The 7,664-nt window shown below is 37.3% G+C and overlaps 1 long non-coding RNA gene across 1 annotated transcript in view; it reads left to right on the forward strand.

Moving 5' to 3' along the window:
- The first annotated feature begins 790 nt into the window (after positions 1–790).
- The window catches only part of LOC123231838, a 10,535-nt gene continuing 3,661 nt past the window's right edge, over positions 791–7,664 (forward strand). Inside the window, exons 1-2 of the long non-coding RNA XR_006505125.1 lie at positions 791–844; positions 3,303–3,444. This is a non-coding gene — a long non-coding RNA (uncharacterized LOC123231838). The remainder of the gene's footprint in view (positions 845–3,302; positions 3,445–7,664) is intronic.

Raw genomic sequence — 7,664 nt, forward strand, 5'->3', positions numbered from 1 at the left:
ACCTAGACATAAAAGGTCATATTTTTTAAGGAGCAAGTAAGAAATTACCTTTCAGAACTTTGCATTGAAGAAGAGTTTATGACCATAAAAGGAATAGAGTGGAACACAAAAGATAAAACGAACAAGTTTGAATGTAGAAAACTTAAAAAGATATTGCACAAGAGACGGGAGGTCCTAGGTTCATATCCAGCCTCAGACACTTCCCAGCTGTGTGACCCTGGGCAAGTCACTTGACCCCCATTGCCTACCCTTACCACTCTTCCACCTATAAGTCAATACACAGAAGTTAAGGGTTTAAAATAAAAAAAAAAGATATTGCACAAATAAACCCCAAATCATTAAGATCAGAAAGGAAACAATTAATGAGATGCCATTTTAATTTTTAAAATCATTTTAAAAACTCTTCCCTTCCTTCTTAAAGTCAATATTATGTATTGGTTCCATCGTGTTGGTTGGTAAGGGCTAGGCAATGGGAGTTAAGTAACTTGCCCAGGTTTACACAGCTAAGATGTATCTGATTCCAGATTTGAATCCAGGACCTTCTGTCTCTAGACCTGGCTCTCATTCTACTGAGCCACCTAGCTCCCCTTTGAGGTGCCATATTTATGATACTCCAACTGGAAAGCATCAAGGGAGTGATGAGGGACCTTGAGGTCATGCTTTGAGTAACGGGCCAACAGGATTAAAATAACTGAAATAATGAAGTATATTTAGCCTTGAGAAGGGAAGAGTTATAGGAAGGCATGAGAGCTGTCTTCAAGTATTTAAAGGGTTGTCAGGTGGAAGAGGAATTAGAATTGTTCTGCTTGACCCAAGAAGAGACAACTGGGAACAATGGATAGAAGTAAGTACAAAGATTTAAATTTGGGTTTAACATAAAAGGAAAACTTTCCAGTAGAAGGAGAATGTAATGCTTTTAGATGTAGGAGTTCTTGAACTTGAACTTGAATGTCAGGTTTTTTTTTTAAATATTTTTTAATAACTGTGATCCAAAAAAAAATGATCTCCTTTGTAATCTTGTGGTTTTACTCTCTGCATTGAAAAACATTATTCTGAAAAGGAGTTCATAGATTTCAACAGATTGTCAAAGGGGTTCATGATATAAAAAAAAAAAGGTTAAGAACTCCTGCAAGAGGGAGTCAATCTTTTAGCAAACAAGCACAGATAGGTATTTTTCAGATGGCATTCTTGCTCAAAGAAGGAGGCAAGTAGATGGTTCAGTAGATAGAATGTTAGATCTAGAGTCAGGAAGATCTGAGTTCAAAGACACTTAGTAGTTCTGTGACCCTAGGAAAGTCACAACCTGTTTGCCTTAATTTACTAGAGAAGGAAATGGCAAACCACTCAAGTATCTTTGCCAAAAAAATCCCACAGACAATAGTGGCATGCTATGATCCATGAAGTAACAAAAACTGAAAAACAACAGTAATATTTATTTAATTATGACCTCGAATACATTACCTCTGAGGTCTCTTCCAATGTGGAAATTAAGTGATTCCTTCTTATTGTTCAGAATGAAATTCAGAATAACTATTGTATTGTATAACCCAGATCAAATTGCTTGCCATCCCCAAGAGAGGAGAGGGAAGGGAAGAAAACAATTTGGATATTATAATTTTGATAAATATGTTGAAAATTATTATTACAAATAATTGGGAAAGTAAACTACTTTTGGAAAATAAATAAAATAAAAAGGTGTGTGTGTGTGTGTGTGTGTGTGTGTGTGTGTGTGTGTGTGTGTAATTAGATGGATCTGAATGTACATGAAACTAGAGACTATTTACCTTCAGATTCTTCTCACTGGCATTGACTACTTGATGTTCCATGCCTGAATGAAGGGCAGGGTTGGGGAGAGCTCAGGAATAGGGAAATACACACACACACACACACACACACACACACACACACACACACACACACACTGACATCAGAGGAACTTGCTCAATCTTTTGAGTTCTTATCCCAGTTTGCCCTAGGATTCATTAGCTTATTTTGGGGGGAGGGGAGGAACAGGGCTGTAATGGAGAGGGTCTAGGTCAGTAATGGCAAACCTATGGCACAGGTGCCAAAGATGGCACACAGAGCACTCTCTGTGGGCATGTAGCCACCCCCATACCCCAGAGTTCATTACTAGAAAGTCAGAGGGACTTGGGTGGAGCTCCACCAAACCTGATGACATTTTTTCACATCCTCAACCCCTCTGCCCAGCAGCAGCCCATTGTGGATCGGAGTTAGGGCAGGGACTGGCCCTCTGTCTCTAAAAGGTTTTCTATCACTGGCCTAGGTGACACATTATCTACCAGTGTAAGTAGTCTCCTGCTCCACAATTTAGTCTTAGAGAATTGCCTGGGACATGGAGAAGCTAAGATCCAGGATGGAACAATTTATAAGAGATTACTTACAAGTATCATTGGAGTACTCATAATTACTTAGAGTAAAAAGAAGGGAGAGGAATAGAGTACAGATCAAAATGCTTCCATAGTTTCTCATCCTGGGCAATTATGTCCATATGTTTCTATCCATTCTCCACAAAAGATTAACCTCAAAGGCAAGAGAACTTCCTTTAGGTTTTTGGTTGGTTAGTTTAATTTTAGGGGTATCAGAGCAACACTCAAGCTAGCAATCCTACATGGCCACCCTCCTTTGACAATCATATATTCCTACAAGATTCTGTCTAGGTTATTTTTTTGTGCTTAAGTCACTATTGAAGAAATGCTTTAAAAAATTGTGTCTTCCATGCATCTCTCCTTCACTACCTGGATCACTTGCAACATTGATTCTTCAGAGGTTATCATGTTCCAAGATTAATATCTCTTAAAACCCTTACTTTCTGTCTTACCAACCACTCCAGGACAGAAGGGCAGGAGCTAGGCAAATAGAGTTAAGTGATTTGCCCAGGGTCATACCAATAGACAGTGTCTGAGACCAGATTTAAATCCAGGCCCTCCCAACTCTAGGCATGGCTGTCTATCCACACTACTACCTAGCCACCAAAAGATGATTAATATTAAAAAAAAATTAAATTTTTGTGCTTGAATTGCATTTTGGGGTCCTTGAAAACATTGCCTAACTTCCTAAATGCAATGAAACTTTCTGTCTTCTTTTGTTGACCGTGTGTGTCTGTTCAATGCCTGACCCCAAATATAAGATAAAGAACTTGAAAACAGGTCCTCTGAAGCTTTCTATTCACTGAGTTACACTCCTTCAGCTTCATTATTAATAAGTGAATTTCTTTCATATAAAACATTATGGTCAAGTTAATAGGAATTGAGTTCTAACGTTTTCTTTGGTGTACCCATTAGACTCTCCAGAGGTACTCTGGAATGTCCTTAAGGTTGCTTGTTGAACCAGAGATTCCTTGTTGGAGATGCTCAATCTTGTGAAATACACACACACAGAAAACAGCCCTGGAGGAAGATCCAAGCTGGACAAGAAAGATCTGAGGTAAATATTTCCCCTTATCCCAGTGACCCAGATCACTGATGTTTGTTTTTACTTCTTTGCTACTGACCTTAAGGGCAGCTTCCATTCAACTGTGCTACCTTTTAAAAGAGAAATCACACACTGCCTTTAGAGTTAAGCTACAGTCCTTACATCTAAGAGAACTATTCTCCATAGGTGCTAAAAGCTAGAATGGGAAAATATCATCAATACTTAAATTTAAGTGAATTGTTTTCTTCTTTTCTATACAGCAGGCTCTTATTTGGTCTGATGATGAAGTTTGAGCATTAGGATCATAGACCTAGAACTAGAAGGCACAGAAGTCATCTAGGCTGACTCCCTCATTTTAAATATGAGGAGAATAGGACTCATGGATGTTGAGTGACAATATAACATAGACAACAAGCCTTAAGGACAGTATGACTCTAGAGTCACTCCCCTTTTCATTGCATATCATTTGCTAACTGAACTATCTCAAATCACTTGCCTATTATTATTGGGCTACTTATAATGACTTTTCCAGGGAGTAAGAAGAAGAAAGAGGAACAGGACACAGATCAAAATGCATCCAGGCTTTCACATCCTTTGAAATTATGTCCATATGTCTCCATACATCCTCCACAAAAGATCAACTCTAAATGCCAGAGGACTTTCTCTAGTTTTTAGTTGGTTTGTTTTCACATTTTAGGAAGTTCAGAACAATCTTACATGGCCATCATCTTTTGACAATCATATATTCCTGAGTCTCCCGAGGCCACTTTTATTGCTTAGATCACCACTGGAGAAATGTCCAAAACAAACAAACAATAAATTGTGCCTTCCATACATCTCTCCTTCACTCTTTGAGTCACTGCAATATTGATTTTTCAGAGGTTACAGTGTTTCAAGATTCCTAACCCTATAACATCACTAAGAGAATATTTATATTAAAAAGACAAGATTTTGTGCTTGAAGAACAGCACAGGATCCTTAAAAACAATGGCTCCTTCCCCAAATGCAATTAAGTCTCTGTCTTTCTCTCATTAATCCTTGACTTTGTCTATATTCAGTGCTTAGTCCAGATTTTTATATGGATGTACTAATTCAATGGACTTGTCATTCATTTGCGTGTCATAATATGGACAATAGAATGCCATTAGATACTTAATAAATGTTTGTTGACTGGAATGTACTGAAATTAAATATTCCTTTCCTTTCACAGACTCTTACTGGTTAGGATGAAAATTAAGTCAAGCTACCTATATCTACGTAGGGGCAACCAAGTAGTACAATGTATAGTGTGCCAGACCCAGAGTCAGGAAAATTCATGTTCTTGAGTTCAAATCTGGCTTTAGACACTTACTAACTGGGTGACCCTGAGCAAGTCACTTAACCCCATTTGCATCAGTTTCCTCATTTGTAAAATGAGCTGAAGAAGGAAATGGCAAATCATTCCAGTATCTCTGCCAAGAAAACCCCAAATGGGGTCATGAAGAATTAAACATGACTGAAAATGACTAAAAAATAAATCTGTTTATCTGCATATATATGCACATACAAATATATGTACATGTATAAATAAAATAAATTATTTTTCACTGCTACACACACACACACACGGATAGTCTTCTTGACTTCAGGTCCAGAACCCTATTGTGGCACCTAGCTACCTAGCTACCTACATATACTGATTTATATATATATATGTTATATATATATATATGTGTGTGTGTGTGTATACACACATATATGCATATATATGCACACTGGTATATGTGTATACATTATATATGTGTGTGTATTTATGGATAAAGAGAGATAAATATGTATATATGGAAATAATATATCCATTGGAAGATAAATTTATAAATTTCCTTTAAAGTTTCTTGTTCAAAGTTTCAATAACTTTAGACTAGAAAGAATGATCAATATCTCTAACCCAGCTGAAATTTCAATTTCTACTTTAGAACTACATCCAGCAATTCCCACAGGAGCAATAGCAAGGAAACAGAAAGCAGCAGATAGAAAGATGAGAAACAGTTCCAAAGTGGGACTAATTTATTCAACCCTCCTCTTTACCCTTCCACTTTTTCCTGTAGCTGATAGCTAATGGCTGGCTACTCCTTTAAGACTGTTTGGCCACATTAGAAGAAAATATCACCTACTTAGTGTCATTTCGTTTGGAAGCATTAGGAAAGAAATTGAATTGTGTCAGAGCATTTATCTTTATTTTCTTCTCTGTTGGAAGAGTATTTAAGTAAAATAAGTATTCATGAATTAGTAAGTTCTCCATCACTAGCTAAATTCAAATGTTAGCTGTATGGTCACTAATCAAGAATAATACAAAGAAGATTCCTGGAGCAAGGTGAAGGAATCAAATAAAATCAGTCAACAAACAGTCATTATTAAAAGTCTACCCTTCTTGAGACAGCCTGGTTTAGTGAATAGAGAATCGGCCAAAAAAAAAATCAGGAAGAATCATTTACAAGTCATACTTTACCATAGGTCATGTCTGGACAGGTCACTCAATTTTTCAGTGCTCTTGCAAACTCTCTCAAACTAAATTGCAGCAAAGGTGCCAACCTGCTTTGGGCGATGGAATACTTTACCACAGTCACCTCTAACTAATAAAATTTATATAACCAGTTTCTATTCTTCCTTCTATTTGAGGGACAGAATTCAACATAGAAGGTATATGGGTAAAAACAAAATAGCCACTGCCTTCAGTAAGTTGATAATCTATCAAAGGAAACAACATGTAAAGTATATCCAAAATAAATGAGTTCTAAGCTTCCTTCAGGTTTGAAATTCTCTGATTCCTTGGGTCATTTCATCCATGTCTGATTTCCCATGACCCCATTTGGAATTTTCACAACAAAGATATTAGAGTGATTTGTCTTTTCCTTCTCCAGCTCATATTACGGATGACTAAACTGAGGCAAACAGGCTGAAGTGACTTGCCCAGTGTCACACAGTCAAGTGTTGGAGGCCAGATTTGAACTCAAAATGAGTCTTCCTAACTCCAGGCCTGGCACTCCATTTACTGTACCACCTAACTGCCTTTCTCCGATTCCTAAATTTTACTGAAATTAGCTTCTGACATCCACTTCTTTCCTCTTCTTGTCCTTCTGCCATACCTGTGACCAATTCCTTTTGTTACAAGACAGCATTGTCTTTTTACTATAAATGATGACATTAATTAGTACTGTAGTCAAGAAATAGAAGTTAATGCCAGTAAGAATATTAGAGATCATCTAGTCCAATATTATAGTGACAAAACTGAGCTCTAGAAAGGGAAAGCCACAAAGTCAGACAGATAATTGTGTCAAAACCAGGCTTTGAACCCAAGACTTTTGATTCCAGTCCAGGCTTCTTTGTTCTTACTATATTCTGCTATATCCATGCTACAGTCAGTTTTTCAGGTTTCTGACACTTTGGCTAAGGACAAAACAAAACTCAATCTTAGAGAAATTATTTCCTCCAGCTTCATCTACATGGCAGCCAAATAACAATTGGGGCCATGAATGGAAAGGGTTCTCCATCACTTACTGTCATACATGGTACCTTATTGAAATTGGCTTTAGTGTGTTAATTTGTTTCTGTGACATCGGAGCTTGTTGATCAGGAAGTTGATCTGCTCCAAAGTTCTATTTTAATGATTCATTGTTCTATAATCAGCCATCCTGGGTTCTCAAAGACATTTGCTGCTGGAGTATAAGGTCCTGCCAACCTGGAAAGGCTTTAAGTACAGGCCAAATGATCAATGTGTAAGCCTGCCATCTGAGCCTAGCTAAGTTTGGAAAAGGTGATGATTTCATTTATTTCTTTGGCCACAGAAACCCATGAAAACTGCCTGATAATATATCAAGGTTACATTTGTGTCAGTTGATGGAAGACCCTCACCCACCATGTCACGGAACCTTGAAATATAAGTTGACTTATCAGGGTTTGGAAATCATATTCTGTGCAATTCAACAAACATCTATTAAGGGCAAGGCAATGAGAATGTTTTAAGCACTTACTATGTGCTAGGCATTTTGCCAAGCACTGTGATGGGCCTACTGTGTGCCAGGTTCTATGTTACTTGCTAGGTATATCAACCCCAAGAGACCCTTGTTTCTCCTGGGTGAACACAAAATTATAGATATAGATATAGATATAGATATAGATATAGATATAGATATAGATATAGATATAGATATAGATATATAGTGGGGGAGAGAGAGAGAGAAAGAGAGAAGAGA

This window comes from Gracilinanus agilis, chromosome 1 (genome assembly GCF_016433145.1).
Source record: "Gracilinanus agilis isolate LMUSP501 chromosome 1, AgileGrace, whole genome shotgun sequence".
In the NCBI taxonomy this organism is placed as follows: Eukaryota; Metazoa; Chordata; class Mammalia; order Didelphimorphia; family Didelphidae; genus Gracilinanus; species Gracilinanus agilis.